Source organism: Solanum dulcamara, chromosome 4 (assembly GCF_947179165.1).
Source record: "Solanum dulcamara chromosome 4, daSolDulc1.2, whole genome shotgun sequence".
NCBI classification, from domain to species: Eukaryota; Viridiplantae; Streptophyta; class Magnoliopsida; order Solanales; family Solanaceae; genus Solanum; species Solanum dulcamara.
Window position 1 is genome coordinate 73641946 of NC_077240.1, and position 21396 is coordinate 73663341.

Sequence of the window (21396 nt, forward strand, 5' to 3'; positions counted from 1 at the left end):
TTAATTTAGAATTATTTGGTACAAGGCACTACAAATATTTTGTTGTAGCTGTATCAGAAGTATTAAAGTTTGATACATGAGAATCTGATACATAAACTTTCATCTTATATTTGAGTTTGATACATTGATAATTGATACATGACCATTCGACTAATTTAGGGTTGATACATTGAAGATTGTTGTATTAGCTTTCAACTGATTTATGGTTGATACATCACAACTTGTATTGATATAAGTTGTAGATGTATCAAAAGCAGTAAAGTTTGATACATAAGAATCTGATACATAAACTTTCATCTTATACTTGAGTTTGATACATTGATAACTGATACATGACCATTCGACTTATTTAGGGTTGATACATAAACATTGTTACAATGCACCGCATATTAGAAAGTTTATGTATCATGAATAAAAATTAATATTCATTTACACTTAATATGTACAATACACCACAGTTTCAAAATTCCCTAGAGATATGTAACTGATACAAAGAATTATGATACGAAAAACAAAATTCATATTTAACAATATCTGCTAAATTATTGAATAACCAAAAAAATACTTACTGTTGGTGCAAAAACAAAATTCCACAGTAGTGAGGCATATCTTGAACAGAAGTATTCGGCATGTAGTCTAGTAGTTGGAATAGAAATTCCATCACTAAGATATTTAACAAAAATAGCTAGGAAAACATCACAATCCCTGCAAAGAAAGGAATACCCAACTTTTAAAAAATAAAAATGAAATTTTAATGATTTAAATATGCATATTTGTTAATATTCACAAGCTATCGCTTTCTTGTTGCGCAATTCCTTCAACATATTCAACTGCAAAAGGGTGGTGTGCTTCAAGCATGTTACTGGTTGATTTGTCCTCGTATGAATCAAGCGATGATCAATCAGTACATTCATTCTTCTCAAAAAAATTACTATCGTGAAGGTATGTAGGTAGCATTACTGCTATCTTTTGAATCTCTGGAGAAGGGATGCTACTTCTTCTTCTAGATGATGAATCATAGACGCGTATCAACCTCTGTTTCAACACAACTACTGCTAGAACCCAATAAAAATCCCTATCACAGTTTATTGAGATGTATACCTCATCTACCAAATGCCAGGGCAACCCAACGGGAATTGAGAAACCTCTTATTATGTTGTTCACAGATCTCTTGTGATGAGCTATAACAAAGGCCCGTGCCATATCTTCTTGGGTAGAAATATCAGGTGGAATGTGATAGTATCGTGTGTGTGTAGATTCGATAAAAACTTTAAAAATACAGTTTGTTGTTTTGTATTGATACTGATTGCCCAACTGAGTCTTTGATTTATTTCGAAGGTAGTAAAATATTACATCGATGTGCTGCACATTTTAAGAAAGTATTAGTTATACAAATTGATACATAGTTATTAAACAGAGTAGAAACTTCTGTACTAGATGTATCTGATTGATAGTATTTATGTATAAGACATTGTGTCTGACATGAAATAGATGTTATATCAAAAAATGATTACCTTATTATTCCGTCATCTGTTCGGCTGTGACATGAGATAGAACCAGTTCTTATCTTGAGGAAATGCCATTACAAAGTCCATTTTTTCAAATCCGAATGAAGAGCACTTGGATCTGTAGTTTTCCTCCTTTGGTTTCCTGAATGAAAATTTATATTAAAATGACAGTACATATACAATAAACAGCTTGTATTGATATAAGTTTTAAATATCATACTTATTTGTTGGCATGTGATTTTAATAGTCCTTTATCTATTCATTGGGAGTAGTCGGTGATAAGCTCGGTTGGATGACTATAACATATGCCAAAACCTTCAAAGGGGTGTGTTTGATACCTAACAGTCGTCATTTTTTCCTTACCCTTTTTACTATACCCAAATGTTGTTAGATATGACAATTGTAAGATCTTAGAAGGCAGCCTACTTCTTGGAAGATGTGTCTTCGCATCATCTGGCAATACATTGGGTTTTGATGGAAGAGTGGTAGGTAGCTGGCTATCACGTAGTAGAAATTCAGCCTAAACTACTTGTTCATGACTAACGGCAGTCAATGGCATGACCGGTAATGAAAGTCCGTATATTAGAACATCTATCACACCTCGAGTTTCGGACGATATCGAGGTTGAAGTAGTGAATTCCTATTTTTTAAGAATTATAAAAATATAATGACTTTAGTATAATAAACTTTACTAAATTTAATGAATCAGATACAATTGAGGAATATTACCGATGTAATTGGGTTGATTTTTTCTTTATCAATCTGCTCAACATGCTCTTCAACTTGATCAGTATTATCAACAGCCTTTCTTGTATCTTTTATGACATTATTCTAAATTAAATGTATAACGTCAATATTAAACTTATTAATGCTGAATGTATCACAAGAATTGATCTGATACATTACCTTTAATGTATCAGAATCAACATTCACTTGAAAAGAATCTACTCTAGTTGATTCCATATGGTGTGCTGATACATCCTCTAATTGTTGTGGAATATTGGATGGTTCTGGTTCCTACAAATGTAATAATAACAATTATTTAAGAAAATGACTATTGAAATGATACATTACCTTTAATACCTTTGATTTTGATACATTACCTTTAATGTATCATTAGAAACATGTTGTTGAGAGATTCTGTAGCATCTGATACAATTTGGTGTTCTGATACATCATCCATTTCTTGTATCGTGTTGGATGGTTCTACTTCCTGCAAATATAATAACATTTACTTATGATATATGAAAATGAAATGTATCAAGATCTATATTGCATCACAAGTTTAGCAGATACAAGAGTTATGTAGCATCAGATTGGTCATAATTTTGGTTCTAATACATCACCTTTAATGTATCAGTAGAAACACATTGTTGAAGAGATTCTGCAGCATCTGATACAATGTAATGTTCTGATACATCATCCATTTCTTACATTGTCTTGGATGGTTTTGTATCCTACAATTATAATAACATATACTTATGAGAATGACAATTACAATGAAAATTAAAGATCTGATATATAAAAATGAAATATATCCAGTAATTTAAAAGTATATCAAAATAGAAATATAAATAACTACGTGATGTATCTACCTTAATATCTTTCTGGACATGAGATTGATCATTTGCTAGGGGGGATCAGATTTATTTGGATCATTGTGCTCCTCAATACAATAGGTGCTTATTGTTCTTCCACCACATGGAATGGTTGAAAAAAATCATCTTTTTTAATTGAAGATGATGTGCCAGTCATGTGGTGCACTATATTGTCAATGGATTTCAATAGATAGGTATGATTTGAATCAATTTTATTCGCTAGTCACTAGAAATTTCGGTCAACTTTAACACAATAATATGAAAAATCATAATGTATCAACTTATTAAAAGTATATTGTGTGTCTTAAAACTTATAGTAATAACTTACGTATTTTTTTAAAGACGTTTTTATAGACTTCTTTAATGCTTTGAATTTCACATGAATAACTTTCTCCGAATGATCAAAAGACTCACCGCCTACCACTGACTTTGCCTCTGGTTTTGTAACAGTAGAAATAGGATTTTTTGATAGCTTTGGTGGTATGACATCCTTGTGTATGTTGGTTGTTTCTACTTGAATGAGTTTTTTTACCAGGGGTAGTCTTCCTTCTTGTGAGAGAAGGTGGAGAAGATGTATCGGCAACATGAATGAATATTCTTAACAATTCTGTGGGTGGTTTTGTTGAAAAGTTCTCAAATTTAGTTCATGAGATTCCGTAAATTTGACCTTGGCAGATGATGTAGTAGCTTCAGTAGGATGTTCACTACCAGGAATGACAAGTGATTCCATTTCATCTTGAGTTGACATAATATTGGAGCATGGATACTGAAAAAAATTGATTGAAAGGCAGAAAAAACAAAAACAAGAATCATTATGAATCATGAGTTCATGACAGAAATCGTATGTATCAGAACAAAGACTATTGTATCAGATTCAAGGCTATTGAATGTATCATAAATGTTATGTATAATGAGTGATTGCATAATTGAAAAATGAATAATCTTAAAATACATTTAATAAGCCGCAGATGGTATATATATTTGATATAAGTATGAAAATGATTTCATGAATATACCTCACTGAAAATGCTAGACATGAAGGTCTCGAATTTTGGCTTGACCGCAACAACACGCCAATTAAGAATTCTGAAAATTTGATTACCCACTCGTACAGCAATTTCAGAAGGCACCTAAGATGTTTATTCATAAATCCATGCATTTAAAGCGTATGGCATGCCGCCCAAACGATACATTTGTTTGGTAGTAGAAAACTCCTACCTCATTGCTTTCATCAATTTGAAAAATGTTATTTTACCCCATGAGAATTGCTCATATCCACCATCCTCTACCATCTTAAAATCATCAACAGAAATAGGTGAATCACCTAGTTGAGAAAAGACAAAAGTGTGGATGAAGTAGAGAATGACCATCTGAACAGAGTCTTCATTGGTTTCCCATCCTCCAATCAGAAAACGCTAAACGAAACATCCTTTGTTTGCCCTATTTTTTGCACCAGGGAAATATCTAGACAACAATTTACTTGTTGGTGCATCTGGGTAGCGAAATTTATTAATATTACCGGTATATCGCAAATCGATAATAATAGCAAATTTCTTGATTGTGAATTGGAGTACATTATCCTGCACGTGACGAATGTCCAATTCCTCTTTGTTTTTTGGCTCCACCTCAAAAAGTAAGAGGCATTTGATAATTTGCCTTTGAAAATTATACTGTGGTATATCTAGGTAGTGACCAAAGATGGTTTGCGTAAATAACTTGTCATGTCCCGGGAGGGTACCCTAGATGTAACTGGCACTCAGAAGCCATTTCTGGCTTCCAAGCGAACCACATAGCCTGATAACACATTCATTCCTTGATTCAATCAGCGGAAAAAAAATATAAAGAGAATATTCGGTGGGCAACTCAAAACATCAATCTAACTTGAAGAATAAAGGCCATGGGCCAACAAATCAACTCTAATAGTTGTCATTAAAATAGTTTGACAAGAATAACTCAATGATAGAAATACTCAATCGACTCATCACTATCTACTCTATGAAGCCTCTATCACTACTATCTAATTGGTGCCAATGACATGTTCATGGCTACCTCAAATCAAAATGAAAAGGACTAACTCGATGCAAGAATACACAGACGGTGTCCTCCGAATGTAGGGGAGGACTCACCAATACACTGAGTACGAATAGATCCCCAATGATGCTCCTACTGACGATCTCTTAAATCTGTCTCTGCATCATGAAATGATGCAGGTCCAAACGGGCGTCAGTACGTGGAATGTACGAGTATGTAATATGGCAGAATGAAACATACCTCGAGGAAGAATAACATCGGTCCACATATCTCAAACTAGAAAGAAAAGAGAGACTCAAATAAGGCATCGTAAGTCTAAAGTAAGGATACAGTTTAGACAGAGACCAATCATATACTATACAATCCAATCCAATTATGTATAATACAGTTCAATCAAATCATTTATAATTCGATCCCTTTCAATCATGTACAATCCTATTATATACACTCAACTCAACAATTAACTCAATAATCAAATCCAATCTAGTCACATACCATTCTATTCAATCCAATCACAATTCATCTAATCCAATTCGACCATAGACAATCAACTCAACATTCAAATCAACCATCAGCTCAAAGGACTCAACTCAGTAAATATACAAATTAAATTATGCAACGTTTTACAATTCAACTCAAAGGACTCAACTCAATAAATATGTAACAACTCACTCAAGTGTCCTAAGTCTAATAAGAAATAGTTTAGACAGGACTAACTCATAAGTATCTAGCAACTCACTCAAATGCCCTAAGTCTAACAAGAAGTAGTTTAGACAGGACCAACTCGTAAACCACTCAACTCAACTGACTCGGAGCACTATCAAGACCTAAATAGAAGTTTCTCTTATCCGACAACCATCACCTATGAGCCGGTGATAGTATAATAATCAGACGTTGTTGCCACGTCCGTCCATACCTTGCCAGGGCATGAACGCCTCCCTAATCATGGATACCATTGATTAGTCAAGTCCTATCATTTCATGACAATAAAATGGGAAACATCCGACTTTAACGGTTCGATCCCATGGGAAGCATCCGACTTTAATGTTCCATCCCTACCTACATTGGCGGCGTAGTTTTTGAGGTTCGAGTATGGATTATACTCTTACCCGCTTCGGTGCTCGATACTCCTCCCATGACTCCATGCTCATAAGACTCCCTCCAATCATCTCAAACAAGCCCTCACGGCTAGTTTCATGTGGAACATTGCCACCTCATCAACTATGTTCTCAATTCAACTCAATTAAGTCATAATAGCAAGTCTCATTTAGGACCTTGTCCACTCGTCAATTCCATCCTCAAATCAACTCAATCAAGCCTCATTTAGATAAGCATTTATGACATCTCCTCAAGACTCATCACAACCCTATGGCTTTTAGCCCAACAACTCAAGTGGAATAACACATTCAAGAAAATTGACTTATGCAACATAATCACATGGTTAAAGAGATCAATAAGATATATTAACAAGTAAAAATGCTCAACTCATTTATAATCAAAATACTCGTGTTCAAAATAATTAAAAGACTCCTCAAACTCAACTCATGCTTAAACTCTTTTTAAATTATAGATGAAAATAATCATTTCTTAAACTCAAAAATAGTGTATAAATAGTTTATGCAAAAATGCTCATAAATCATTTATTTAAAGCTCCTCCTCAAAAGATCCTTTATTTTCAAAATACTCATAAGACTCCAATCAACTCATATTATGCAAATCACATATCACATAATCATATTAGACTCCAATCCGCTCCATCACATAACATCCTCATCAATATACCTCTCCATCAATCATTCTACACATATTAAATAAGCACCATTCACGTCATCACTCACATCGTCATTAAAACATCATCATCACATCATCATCATATATTATCATTTACATCATCATCAAACATTATCATCACATCATTGTCAAGTATCATCATCACATCAATCATCAAACATCTACTCCAAAATCCTTATTTTAGTCCTATGTTCATTTTATAGAAGCAAAGGGACATTCTTAACTAACCAATTCATTTTTTTCATTCTAATCAATAGATATATACACACAACTATCCATCTCAACCTCAAGACATTTATGACAAAAAATCTCATCTTGGGTTCATGTGAATGAAACATGAACCCATACTCTCAACAAAACTCAACTCAAGAATATCGTCAATACCTATAAATCTATATACAAAGATACATTTGTAGTTAATAATATGAAAAATAACTATTTAGTAACTCAAGTCATTAAAATCATCAATCAACCATTTGTATCTAAAAACATTCCATAGCTTAGGGAAAACTTTCAAGAAAACCTTTCTAGAAGGTGCAACTCTTTCACAACTCCTAACCGACACATCTATGGGCATATGGAAGAACTCAATCCATATTTTAGGTTAGCCTTACATACCTTGTTTGAAGACTTTGAAGAAACCTTGATGTTGGGTCTTCAATGGAAAGCTTGAAGTCTTGAAGCTCTTGGAACAATCTCTTGTTGGAAATGGAGAAGAAGAAGAAGAAGAAGATGAAGAAGAGAGAGTTTTCTAGGGCTTTTCTAGAGAGGGAGTGGGGCTGAAAAATGATCCCCAAAATGCTCAAGGATGGTGTATATATAATTTGGGGAAATACCCAAATTGCCCTTCTTAAAAGTTCTGAAAAATAGGCAAAAATGCACCTGGCGCGATAGTGGCATGTCGCTCCATTGCAGTACCAGGCCAATTATGCCTAAAACCTGCATATCTTGTAGTAGCGCACCGCGCCAAGGACCAAACTACTGAGGCACATTCTTGGCGCGATAGTGGCGCGTCGCGCGCTTACAACGCCAAGGCCAATATTTTCTGAGTTCTGAAAATTGGCTTGAAAAACCCTGCACACCTTTTAGTGGCGCACCGCGCCAGAGCCCAAACTACTGAGGCATGTTTCTGGCGCGATAGTGGCGCATCGCGCCACTGCGGCGCCAAGCCTAGTTTTCCAACAAATGCAACCCAGGCCTGAAAATCTCCGTTGTGCTAGTTCATATTAGGATCGTCATATCTTTTGAATCCAAACTCCAAAAATTACATTCTTGGTGGTGTTGGAAAGAAAACTTGACGACCTTTAATTTGGTAGGTTGTGGGCCACCCATATCTTTATATCCTAAGAGATATGGTCGTTTGAAGTTGACCCTTATACTAACTCGTCCAAAAACTTAATCGATTGAAGTTCTTTGGACTCGACTTGGTGTTAGAGATCCCTTAAGACCCCTAAACACATATAACACACTTCAAATACTTAGGAATTAATCCTAACTCATATGCAAAATTTCAAGTCCTCCAGTCCAAGTCTACACTCACGTGAAGAAATGTTCGAATATTAGCGAAAATATTCTGGGGTGTTACATTATCTCCCCCTTGGGATCATTCGTCCTTGAATGATGAGTAAACCAATGGTGGACTCAAGGCACGAATAAAAATCGAGACTCAATCAAATCAACCAATCAAGCAATTTAGACAATTGGCTATTCAAACTCAAGAATAGACAAATCATTTCAACTCAGGAATAGGGACATCACCTCCATCATTCTCATCATTTGGCACGAATAGAACATCGAAACTCTACCAACCGAATCATTCAAACATCTACATCCTCAACCGTCGAATCCCAATTCACAAGCGATATTCCCAATCCTTTTCACAATTTCATGAGGTCAATATATCGGTGTCCAAACTTCCTCTCCTTTCCAAGCCTCATAACACCCTTCACGTACATCCAATCTTTCCCTCAGATGCAATCATTAGTCTACTACCATCACTCTCACAATGACAACCATACACTCAAGCTTATCACTCTCACAGTGACAACCATACACTCAAGCATAACTAAGAGTTCTCGAGCTTACTTTAACACTTATACCCTCATCATCGTATGAGCTCTTTCCCGGAGACACAACAACATGCTCTTACCTATCTATTGCTCATCACAAGGTCTCATCTCACTCCTCCTCCTCATATTTATCCTCAACTAGACAAGTACAACATAACTATCACAATCTGGAAGCACTCACTCTCCCTCATCTACTCTCGCTCAACTCCGTCCACTATCATCTTGGCCATACTCATCACTATCGAAAGCTCAAGACTTACTTTGGCTCATTACCCTATCATCTCCCCCTTAGCTTAAAGGCATCAACTAAAGGATACTAACTAGTCACTCAAAGCGACTCACAAATTTAGAACCTCACTCAAATCTATACTGTTTCATATACACCTCTTAAGCCTCTTCTTACCATATGACTTAGACTCAATTCACTACTTACATTTGAGGGTCACATAGCCCTCTTTCCATGACACGTACTCCTCATAAGCTAATATCCTAATCTCTTGCATATGTCATGTCAAGCCTACTGAGTCAAACCTTAAACTAGCACTATCATAATCATTCACTACACCTCGTTACTCACCTTATAAATACTCCACCCTAGATATAGGTCTCAATCAACTACCATTCTCACTATTTGAGTTTTACTCCTCTAACTCCCTCTTCCTACCTCTACAATCATTTTACCAACCATAGCTCACTATACCTCAAACCACATTCCCTTGAATGGTAAGACTTGTCACTCAGATACGCAACTTTCCCCTCGAAGGTGGCATTCGAATCAAGATGTAGGGATAAGATTCTAGGATACATCTCGCTCTGACTCAACGCACGATCCATACGAATGAGAGTACATCCTTCCAGATCAATAGAGTTAAGCACAGTAATCGGCTCCTCTCAAGCCTTGTGTCGTCTCTTCCCTTCCTCAAGACTTTATCTTAACTCATCAACAAGAATCTCATATCTACCGTTTCAACTACCTTGAGTATGAGGGGTAGTCAAATGGATTTGAGCAACGCATGAATTAGAAAGGAACATTCATAGAGTTAAACTCTATCGCACGAACTCAGAATATGAAAAAACAGAAACAAATTCTTAATGTCCTATAGCCTCCTAATTATAAGTGTGGTGCACAACACACCCATAAGCAAGACTCTACTAGACACGGCTTCATAGACTCCCTAGGACACTTGACTCTATGCTCTAATACCATGTTTGTCATGCCCCGGAAGGATACCCTAGATGTAACCGGCACTCAGAAGCCATTTCTGGCTTCCAAGCAAACCACATAGCCTGATAACACATCTGTTCCTTCATTCAATCAGCGGAAAAAAAATATAAAGAGAATATTCGGTGGGCAACTCAAAACATCAATCTAACTCGAAGAATAAAGGCCATGGGCCAACAAATCAACTCTAATAGTTGTCATTAAAATAGTTTGACAAGAATAACTCAAGGATAGAAATACTCAATTGACTCATCACTATCTAGTCTATGAAGCCTCTATCACTACTATCTAATTAGTGCCAATGACATGTTCATGGCTACCTCAAATCAAAATGAAAAGGACTAACTCGATACAAGAATACACAGACGGTGTCCTCCGAATGTAGGGGAGGACTCACCAATATGCTGAGTGCGAATAGATCCCCAATGATGCTCCTATTGACGATCTCTTAAACCTGTCTCTGCATCATGAAACGATGCAGGTCCAAACGGGCGTCAGTACGTGAAATGTACGAGTATGTAATATGGCAGAATGAAACATACCTCGAGGAAGAATAACATCGGTCCACATATCTCAAACCAAAAAGATAAGAGAGACTCAAATAAGGCATCGTAAATCTAAAGTAAAGATACAGTTTAGACAGACACCAATCATATACCATACAATCCAATCCAATTATGTATAATATAGTTCAATCAAATCCTTTACAATTCGATCCCTTTCAATCATGTACAATCCTATTATATACACTCAACTCAACAATTAACTCAATAATCAAATCCAATCTAGTCACATACCATTCTATTTAATCCAATCACAATTCATCTAATCCAATCCGACCATAGACAATCAACTCAACATTCAAATCAACCATCAGCTCAAAGGACTCAACTCAGTAAATATACAAATTAAATTATGCAACGTTTTACAATTCAACTCAAAGGACTCAACTCAATAAATATGTAACAACTCACTCAAGTGTCCTAAGTCTAACAAGAAATAGTTTAGACAGGACTAATTCATAAGTATCTAGCAAATCACTCAAATGCCCTAAGTCTAACAAGAAATAGTTTAGACAGGACCAACTCGTAAACCACTCAACTCAACTGACTCGGAGCACTATCAAGACCTAAATAAGAGTTTCTCTTATCCGACAACCATCACCTATGAGCCGGTGATAGTATAATAATCAGACGTTGTTGCCACGTCTGTCCATACCTTGCCAGGGCATGAACGCCTCCCTAATCATGGATACCATTGATTAGTCAAGTCCTATCATTTCGTGACAATAAAATGGGAAACATCCGACTTTAACGGTTCGATCCCATGGGAAGCATCCGACTTTAACGGTTCCATCCCTACCTACATTGGCGGCGTAGTTTTTGAGGTTCGAGTATGGATTATACTCTTACCCACTTCGGTACTCGATACTACTCCCATGACTCCATGCTCATAAGACTCCCTCCAATCATCTCAAACAAGCCCTCACGGCTAGTTTCATGTGGAACATTGCCACCTCATCAACTCTGTTCTCAATTCAACTCAATTAAGTCATAATAGCAAGTCTCATTTAGGACCTTGTCCACTCGTCAATTCCATCCTCAAATCAACTCAATCAAGCCTCATTTAGATAAGCATTTATGACATCTCCTCAAGACTCATCACAACCCTATGGCTTTTAGCCCAACAACTCAAGTGGAATAACACATTCAAGAAAATTGACTTATGCAACATAATCACATGGTTAAAGAGATCAATAAGATATATTAACAAGTAAAAATGCTCAACTCATTTATAATCAAAATACTCGTGTTCAAAATAATTAAAAGACTCCTCAAACTCAACTCATGCTTAAACTCTTTTTAAATTATAGATGAAAATAATCATTTCTTAAACTCAAAAATAGTGTATAAATAGTTTATGCAAAAATGCTCATAAATCATTTATTTAAAGCTCCTCCTCAAAAGATCCTTTATTTTCAAAATACTCATAAGACTCCAATCAACTCATATTATGCAAATCACATATCACATAATCATATTAGACTCCAATCCGCTCCATCACATAACATCCTCATCAATATACCTCTCCATCAATCATTCTACACATATTAAATAAGCACCATTCACGTCATCACTCACGTCGTCATCAAAACATCATCATCACATCATCATCATATATTATCATTTACATTATCATCAAACATTATCATCACATCATTGTCAAGTATCATCATCACATCAATCATCAAACATCTACTCCAAAATCCTTATTTTAGTCCTATGTTCATTTTATAGAAGCAAAGGGACATTCTTAACTAACCAATCCATTTTTTTCATTCCAATCAATACATATATACACACAACTATCCATCTCAACCTCAAGACATTTATGACAAAAAATCTCATCTTGGGTTCATGTGAATGAAACATGAACCCATACTCTCAACAAAACTCAACTCAAGAATATCGTCAATATCTATAAATTTATATACAAAGATACATTTGTAGTTAATAATATGAAAAATAACTATTTAGTAACTCAAGTCATTAAAATCATCAATCAAACATTTCTATCTAAAAACATTCCATAGCTTAGGGAAAACTTTCAAGAAAACCTTTCTAGAAGGTGCAACTCTTTCACAACTCCTAACCGACACATCTATGGGCATATGGAAGAACTCAATCCATATTTTAGGTTAGCCTTACATACCTTGTTTGAAGACTTTGAAAAAGCCTTGATGTTGGGTATTCAATGGAAAGCTTGAAGTCTTGAAGCTCTTGGAATAATCTCTTGTTGGAAATGGAGAAGAAGAAGAAGAAGAAGATGAAGAAGAGAGAGTTTTCTAGGGCTTTTCTAGAGAGGGAGTGGGGCTGAAAAATGATCCCCATGTGCTCAAGGATGGTGTATATATAATTTGGAGAAATACCCAAATTGCCCTTCTTAAAAGTTCTGAAAAATAGGCAAAAATGCACCTGGCGCGATAGTGGCGCGTCGCGCCATTGCAGCGCCAGGCCAATTACGCCTAAAACCTGCACATCTCGTAGTGGCGCACCGCGCTAAGGACCAAACTACTGAGGCACATTCTTGGCGCAATAGTGGCGCATCGTGCGCTTACAGTGCCAAGGGCAATATTTTCTGAGTTCTGAAAATTGGCTTGAAAAAACCTGCACACCTTTTAGTGGCACGCCGCGCCAGAGCCCAAACTACTGAGGCATGTTTCTGGCATTGGAATGAAGACTCGACGACCTTTAATTTGGTAGGTCGTGGGCCACCCATTTCGTTATATCTTAGGAGATATGGTCGTTTGAAATTGACCCTTATACTAACTCGTCCTAAAACTTAATCGATTGGAGTTCTTTGGACTCGACTTGGTGTTAGAGATCCCTTATGACCCCTAAACACATATAACACACTTCAAATCCTTAGGAATTAATCCTAACTCATGTGCAAAATTTCAAGTCCTCCAGTCCGAGTCTACACTCACATGAAGAAATATTCGAATCTTAGCGAAAAAAATTTCGGGGTGTTACATAACTGTATAGCTTCTTCACCTATTGATGATTTGAAATCATCAATAAAATTAGCCGTATATGCATTGCCGAATCTCAAAGAGTGGGAAAGGATCTTTTTGATGACGTACTTCAGTCCCTGCATTGACAGAGAAAATAATTAAATACAACTTGAACTTGATATATTGTACATCTGATATGATATATTAGAATAGATGATACAAAAGTGACCTTATGAATCAGATGCATGGCTAATCATTAGACATATAGAGCTTATGCATATTGATATGAGACACTTTGTTTTTCCTTTAGGTTTCTAAAACAATAGAAAAAGCAGAAATTAATGTATTGTAAACAATGCAAAAGTCATAAACGCCTTATTATCTTGATTAGTACTTGATGTATCAGAAAATTATTAAAAAAAACATTAGACCTTATGTATCAAAACAACAATAACAAAATCATATCAGAAGCTTAAGTATCAAAATGGGAACACTAAAAAAGGTACATTGAAATATATCAGAAAAATCGAGATTTAAAAAAAAATAGAACACAACTTAGATGAACTCATACCTTTGGGAGATTAGGGCGTGTTGTAACCCCTTCAATCTTTTTGTCTGCTTCTTTGGGTGCATGTTGAACTGGAGACTTCGACTTTAATTTCGCACATAACTTATCCATAACTACTGGATCGTTACGATGTTTGGATCGTTACCATGTGGTATCCTTTCCAAGATGAATCAGAACCCGGTGAAATAAGAATTCCTTGATTTTTATTTAACTGTGTGAGACCAACACTAAAAAATAGAGCGGATTCCATATGTATTAGTGAACAATAAGAGTAAAAATAAAAACAATTACAGAAGAAATCAATGAAAATCGAAGGAGGTGAGATTGAAGTGAGATTCCAAATAAGGAAAAACTTGAATATACCTTACTTAGAAGTTTGAAATTGAATAAAAATTGGATTGAAATTCAAAAAAAAAACTGCCAAAGCTCAAACTTGAAAGTAGGCGTGAATTAAGGGTAGTTGAGAGAAGTTAAATGTGATGTATCTGTGAGATGGAGAGAGAGTTAAAAAAAGAGGAATTATTGAGATTTTTACAAATGGTAGGGAATATTAGTAAATATGGTAATATAACATGTGTAAATAGGTAATTTTTCCTTAATTTAATAGGTGAAAATCATTTTCACATCCTTTTAAAATCAAACTGTCTCCTCAATTTTAAACAATAATCAAACTCTCCCCTTTATCCCATGCATTGTCCAATTTATTCTTGTTATATCACATCTATTTAATATCTCTTTATATTATATATAATTCACTTTTTAACATAGATATTTATCTTTTTCTTTAAGTTCTTTAATATTATGAGTAGAATAGTACTTTTAAGAATTTATCACAAAATTTAATATTATTCTTATGATCGTTATTTCAAACAAACTTCAATTTCAGATCAATCTGATTTAATATAGATACAGGCTCTTTTTTCCCTTTCCTGACTACAATCGTAAGATCAAGATCAGAAGTTTTAGAATTAGTTTCACTCCAAACGGATTAGAATTTGAATTTACTTTTTCTAAATTTGATTTATACCCCCAATTTTTAAATACTAACAAAATCACTCAACATGACTAATTTACCTTAAACATATCAAAATAGATAGTCAAGTAAAGTCAAAGTTTAGTTCTCATATATGAGTGACCACCTACTATTATAAATATTTTTTCATTTTATTGAATTTTTTGAAATCGGAGTAAATACAGGTCTTGTTGTTTTTGCAAAATTCAATGGATCAAGTTTTAAAAATAAATAAATTACGGGTTTGGAGTTAAAGTTCTATCTTCTAGGTGACTTTTGGATTTGAATCAAAACTTCAAGTTGAAATTTGTTCAAAATATCATAATCAAATACAAATTCAAATCATAACCTTGAATTTAAAGTCTAAATTGTACGGGCAAACACCTCCTTAATGTTACTTATACGAAATTTTATTTGTTTATCAAGTGAGATTTTTTTTTCTTTTAGTTTTTGGGTCGTAGATGACTCGAAAATAGTGGGAAGGCAGTCTTTAATGTGATTGATCACCTAAAGTTTGAAGAACATAAAATTTAATTTTACATTTTGATTATTGAATCCATTAATCATTATGTATGAATTTAAAAGTTACTATTTTCTTTTAATTTGTTTGTCTATTTTGAATAATATGGAGTTTAAGAATGTAAAGAAGATTTTTGAATCTTGTGGCAATAAATTAAAGATATGTAAAATGTACCAAAATGTTGTTAATTTTGCGATCTTAAACATGTCATGTGAAAAGTTAAAATTAAGGAATTACCAAAAAAAGAAACAAATATTCTTTTATTCACAGACTAAAAAAGGAAAGAAGACAAACCAATTGAAATAGAAGGGATAATTTTTATTAATTTTTTTAAAAAATTATTAAATTTAAGTGATTTTTATATATTTATTTAAATTCTATGGCCAAAATGTTGATTTCAATTGACCCATTAATATATATATTAGGGATCGAACAAAATCAATAAATCGAGTCAAATCAAAAATTATTTTGACTAGTGATTTGATCATAGTTTTTATGGCAAAGGGTCAAATATATTCCTGTCCTATCAGAAATTGTGTAAATATATCCTTCGTGATATTTTATTTAAATATACCCCTCCTATTATATTTTCGGTAATTCAAATATACTTTTTTATTATAATTTGGCTCAAATTTGCCCTTAATTTTGACAAAATAATAGGTGGCAATATTAAAATCAAATAACTCACTCTCATTTTCAAATATCCAAATTTTTAAAAAACTCCAGCCAGTTAACACATCCCCCTCCCATTCCTCTGTTTTGATTTCTCTTCTTTTCATCTTATTAATTCTTTGCTTTTTATTAAATCATACGTACTATATACTACAACTTATATCGCTTATTTTCATCAAGATTTTGAAAATATAATTAGTGTATTTTTATTTCTAATTTAACTCCCACCCCGTAACTATGGCTCGAAACTATAAGTGTGCCTAATATTTTTTTGTCGTAAAAATGTTGTCAACTCAGCAAAAGTGCAAATGAAAATGGTGGAATTTAAAAATACTACTGGGTAAATGAAAAGAAAATCAAAGGGGAGGAAATGAGTCGGGGATATTTAAACTGTTAACCATAGCTAATAGTGGCAAGCAGTCATGGTTAAGAAGTTGTTAGAATTAGTTGGGAGTTAGTTATAACTTGTTAGATATAGTTAGAAAGTTGTTAGTAGCTGTTAATTAGTTACTGTGTATATTTGTACAAATACATAATACACTACCATGTTCAAGAGGTATTATATAAGGGTGCAATACCCCTTAGATGTACAATACAATTTCATTACTGATATTTCTTTCTCTCTCTACACTTTACTCTTCCTTCTCTCTACACTCTTCTCTTCTTCTCTTCATCTTCTCTTCTCCGCTGCAATCTCTCTGTTATTCATCTTCTTTTCTTCCTCTTACTTCTATTTGCTTCTAGTACAGACTTCATTGATGGAGTCATCATGGTATCAGAGCCTACAAGAACTGTAGGCTAGAAGAAGAGCGCATGAAGTTCTCGTTCAACCTAGAAGAGGCAATCAACCACCGATCCAGTCTCTAAACCTTCAACAAAGATGTACACAGCTGAAGAAACCTCTGGATCACTGGAATCTGGCAATATGAACCTGAACACACCTCATGCAACCACTGGACCATCCAGCTACGAAGCTCCAGTTATAGGTCACAACCATCCTCTATATCTCCACCCCAATGACACTCTAGGTAACTCTCTAATCTCACTTCAACTTACTGGCTCCGAGAACTATGTAGTGTGGAGCAGATCTATGCGTATTGGCCTCCTAGGTAAGGGCAAAATTTGTTTTATTGATGGAAAGTTCCCAAAAACTCAATTTGCACCTGAGTTGTTTGACATCTGGGAAAGGTGTAACGCTGTGGTATTGTCCTGGATAATGAATGCTGTCACACCGGGATTGTTGAATAGTATTGTCTATGTTGGTGATGCACATAAGGTATGGAGTGATCTAAAGGAGAGATTCAACAAAATTAATGGAGCACATGTGTTCCAACTGCACAAGGAAATTCACAGCTTGACTCAAGGAACTATGACAGTCACTGAGTACTACACTCAACTTAGGGGACTGTGGAATGAGTTTGATTCCATTATGCCTTGCCCAGGGTGCTCTTGTGCTGAATCAGAAAGGTTCCAAGAGCACTTTGAATATCAGAGACTACTTGAGTTTCTTATGGGACTCAATGAGTCATATTCAGCTGCTAGAGGTCAAATATTGATGCAGTCTCCAATTCTAAACTTGAACAAAGCCTACTCTCTAATAGTAGATCATGAGAGCCAAAGAAATCTAACAAGTACAGGTCGTGAAAATGTGGTGTCCAGAGTTGTAGAAAGTACTGCCCTATTCTCTAAGAAAGGTAGAGGATCCCCTATTCATAGTGGTAGCTTTGGTCAGCATCCAAGGGGTGATGACAACTCAGGAAGAGGACACTATGATAACCAATATAAACCATCAAAATTCCAGAACCAGAAGCTACCATTGGTGTGTGAGGTGTGTGGTTACAGGGGGAACTCTAAGGAACAATGTTTTAAAGTGAAAGGCTATCCAGTTGGATGGAAGTTAAAGAAGAAAAAGGAACAACCCAACTCCAACTCATATGCTAATCAGGTTGAGGTTACTAAACTTACAAGCTCACAGTCCAATGTTGATGCACCTACAACATTCTTTACACAGGATCAGTACCATCAGATCCTATAATTGCTAGCCAAGGGAGGTGAAAATGGAGGAGAACACTCAACTAAGACAGCTACTGCAGGTAGTGCTTTATCTGCTTTAGTATCTAAATATGTAGATAAAAGCTGGATTATTGATACTAGTGCCACAAATCATATGACCTCCAAGACTGAGCTACTACATACTTGTCACACAATACCATCTTCTAAGAGGAGACAAGTACTCTTACCCACTGGAAAGGTTACATCAGTCTCACATATTGGAAGTACTCGAATCCTTGATAATCAACTTATTAGCAATGTTCTGTTTGTCCCTAACTTCAAATGCAATCTCCTTTCTGTCTAACAACTCACCAAAGAACTCAATTGTATGGCAGCCTTCTTTCCTGACTTCTGCATTTTTCAGGATCTCTTCAGTGGTCAGGTCAAGGGGATTGGTAAAGAGGATCAAGGACTCTACATTCTGAAGGAAGGTGATCTAAAGGCAGCAGTCAAGAATGTAGTCCCTGTTGTCTCTACAAGGAGCAATGTTACCTCAGTTTGTAGCTCAGCTTCAACCTCTCTATGGCATCTAAGACTAGGCCATGTACCTGTAGATGTAATAAAAAAATCTTCCACTATTGAAGTATTAGACAATGAACATCCTGCTTGTACTATTTGCCCACTTGCTAAACAAACTAAACTTTCTTTTCCTATAAGCACTCATGTTTCGAATGCTATATTTAAACTGGTTCATTGTGATATTTGGGGCCCCTACAGGGTTCCTACTCATAATGGGAAGAAGTACTTTGTGACTGTGGTAGATGATTATTCCAGGTTTACATGGGTCTTTCTTATAGCTTCTAAGGCAGATGCTATTGTGGTATTAAAAGATTTTTTTACACAGGTCTACAACCTCTACTCCACCACTGTTAAAACTCTGAGAACTGATAATGGAAGTGAATTCTTCAGTGCTACTTTTCAGGCCATGCTGTCCACTCTGGGAATTCAACATCAGAGTACCTGTGTATACACACCTCAACAAAATGGTGTTGTTGAGAGGAAGCACAGAACCATCTTGGAGATGGCCAGGGCACTCAGATTCCAATCATCTGTTCCTTTAAAATTCTGGGGTGAATGTGTCACCACTACAGTATATCTCCTTAACAGAGTACCCTCCAAATTACTCCAGTATAAGACTCCATTTGAACTACTCCACTCATATCCCCCCTCCTTATCCCACATTAGAGTCTTTGGCCGTCTCTGCTATGCCTCTTGCCCACATATCCCTGACAAATTTTCTCCAAGAGCTATCCCAGCTATTCTTATAGGCTACTCCTCTTCACAAAAGGGATATTTGTTGTATGATCTGCACTCTAAGTCCTTCTTTGTTAATAGGCATGTTGTCTTCAAAGAAGACATGTTTCCCTTCAAGTATGTACAAGTCTCCTCTAATCCCATATTCCCAGTCCTCATACTCCTAGAGTCTCCTTCCCGTCCTACACAACTTCTCCCAACTCCCATCCCTCCTTCTTCTGCAACACACCCTGACCCTGACCCATCTCTCCCTCCCACTACCTCCTCTAATATATCCCTGCCTCCACCTGCTCCTATTCTACCCAGAAAATCCTCCAGACATAGTAGACCTCCCTCTTGGCTTCAATACTTCATCACCACCCCTGCAGCCACCTCCTGTTCTTTTCCCATTGCTGCTCACATCTCTTATGCTCATCTCTCTCCCTCTTACAGTTCTTGCCTTACTGCCTATTCAGTTATCTCTGAGCCAACCTCCTACAGAGATGCCTCCCTTGACCCTCAATGGGTCCAAGATATGCAGTTAGAGATTGATGCCATAGAGGGTAATCATACCTGGTCCTTGGTTGACTTGCCACCTGACAAGAAACTTATTAGCTGTAAGTGGGTTTACAAGATTAAATACAAATCTACAGGTGAGGTTGAAAGACTGAAAGCTAGACTAGTAGCCAAGGGATTCAATCAGCAGGCTGGCCTAGACTACAGTGAAACCTTCAGCCCAGTTGCAAAGATGGTCACTCTGAGGGAAGTTATAGCCCTTGCTGCATCTAGGGGTTGGTTTATCCATCAGATGGATGTCCATAATGCTTTTCTCAATAGGGACTTGGTAGAGAAAGTGTACATGGCTATCCTTGATGGGTTTTCTAGACAGGGGGAGTCCTTTACTAAAGTCTGCAAACTCCATAAATCTTTGTATGGGCTCAAACAAGCCCCCAGACAGTGGAACTTAAAGCTGACTGAATCCTTGTTGAAGTTAGGCTTTCACCAAAGTCTTGATGACTACTCTCTGATCACCAGGCAAGTTGACAGTGATATACTTGTGGTACTATTCTATGTAGATGATCTACTAGTCACTGGGAGCAACACAGGGTTAGTAGAGGCCACAAAAAGAGATCTACAAAACTAATTCAAAATGAAAGACTTAGGTGAGCTGAAGTTTTTCTTAGGCATTGAATATGCCAGATCCAGTCAAGGAATTCATATGTCCCAAAGGAAATATGCTTTGTAACTGATTGCTGAATGTGGTCTAGGAGGAGCTAAACCTGTAGGACCACCATTAGAGCAAAATAAAAAACTTACATCAGTGAAATATGATGAACTCATTCCATCTGAGAGCAGTGCTGATGATCACTTACTGCAACAGCCTAAAAGATATCAAAAACTTATGAGCAGACTCCTGTACCTCACCATGACCATACCTGATATAGCCTTCCCAGTCCAGGTACTGAGCCAGTACATGCATAATCCCAAAGAATCACACATGGAGGCAACACTTAGAGTTGTCAGATACCTTAAGGAAGCTCCAGGTCTTGGACTACTAATGCCATCTGATAATATAAATGCACTAACTGCTTACTGTGATTTAGAC